General features: G+C 55.2%; 1 protein-coding gene across 2 annotated transcripts in view; it reads right to left on the bottom strand.

Moving 5' to 3' along the window:
- The window catches only part of LOC113214793 (uncharacterized), a 14,515-nt gene that overhangs the window by 11,315 nt on the left and 1,659 nt on the right, over positions 1-1,541 (bottom strand). The gene's annotated exons all lie outside the window — the stretch shown is intronic.

Raw genomic sequence — 1,541 nt, forward strand, 5'->3', positions numbered from 1 at the left:
CGGGGTGAAAATGAGCGATATTCTGCTCGATTTACATTCTTTTACGACGAAGGGACAATCACTGTAGCATTCGCATTTCGGGAACCAGTGATTGTCCCTGCCCCCTACAGCAAGCTGCAGTCAAATATTTGCACCCCTGCCCCCTACAGCAAGCTGCAGTCAAATATTTGCACTATCTCACATGCCATATGGTAGAATGAACCTTCAACAACCTAGCCGCAAAGAAGTTTTCGAACAAACACGTCGGCATCCGGTCGTAAACGACCCGATTCTAACCCTCTGCTCTTAGTCCGAGCGCTAAGAAACTCACCTTGTCCGTCTCTGTTTGCGCAGTCCCTAGCGGCGCCGGCTGTAGCTCCCATCACAGTGGGACGGGTGAGGTGGCGGTAGCGCGACTCAGTAGTGAAAAGAACTGTCTACAGATGGCACTGTGCCCGGTTTACCTGCGCCGTACCGTTTACCCGCTAGGGGCGTTCAAAGTCGCAGGGGACAATCACTGTACCCCGGACAATCACTGTATCCTCTACCCTACTAGCGCGCCATACTTAAGAATGCACACTGATACAACACTTTTACTAGCTCTGAAGACGTTGCGAAAAGAATCTGGTTGAAAAGCAACGGAAATCTCTCCCCTCTAGACGGCGAGCTCGTAGAGCAGGACATGTATGCCGTGTGATAATGTAAGCAATTTACTAAACATGCAGCATGTGAAATACGACTGTCTGACGTCAAGGACCAAGGAAAATAAGCACACCGCCGTGTGTGTGTATCGGGTGTAACCACGTTGGGTGTAACGGATGGCAAAGCAACCCTTAACAGCCCGTGCAAGCCCCAGGCGCGGATTAAGGTCCAGCTGACAGGGGAGGCGATGCACTGTTGGTTGCCTACATACAGGGGTTTTGTACCACAAATTGCCTACATTTCAGGCGGCTGTATAGAGACGACAGGGGGGGCGATCGCCCCCCTCGCCCCTCCCCTTAATCCGCGCCTGGCAAGCCCGCACTGAGCTGGCGCGGACTGATACGGGCTCTTTAAGATTTGCAGCGGCTGGGCTGGGCTCTCGGGTCAAGGCGGCGTGGCTAGTCGCGTCTGGGCTGTAACGGGTTCTTTCTTTCCGACGTCGGGGATCAAAGTACGAAAAGTCCGTCACCACCAGCCCTTCTGTAGGCTCTGGGATCTTCGTGTTGGTCGTCGGAGCCCCTTCGAACTAGGCAAGCCCGCCGCGCTCCGCTGTCGGACTCTGTGGCCTACCCCGGCGCCGTCAGGCGCTCCGCGCCTCCCAGCTGGAGTTTTTAATCGTGGGCACCGATTCGGGCCGAATCCTTGACTTGGCAGTCCCCCGCCTCTCGCCCTCTCCCTCTTGTCCGATCGGAAACTCGAGTCCCAACCCGATTCGTCGCGCTCCGGGTGTGGCTGACAATGATGTGCTGTGGTGTCTACATTCCGTCTTATTGGACTCAATAGGGGAAGGGGATGGAGTCAGCATCTTCCCGCATCCCCTCCCCACGTAAAACTTCGTCACTGAGATCCCGGAGATTGCA

Source organism: Frankliniella occidentalis, unplaced genomic scaffold (assembly GCF_000697945.3).
Source record: "Frankliniella occidentalis isolate FOCC.00 unplaced genomic scaffold, Focc_3.1 Scaffold11, whole genome shotgun sequence".
Taxonomy (NCBI): Eukaryota; Metazoa; Arthropoda; class Insecta; order Thysanoptera; family Thripidae; genus Frankliniella; species Frankliniella occidentalis.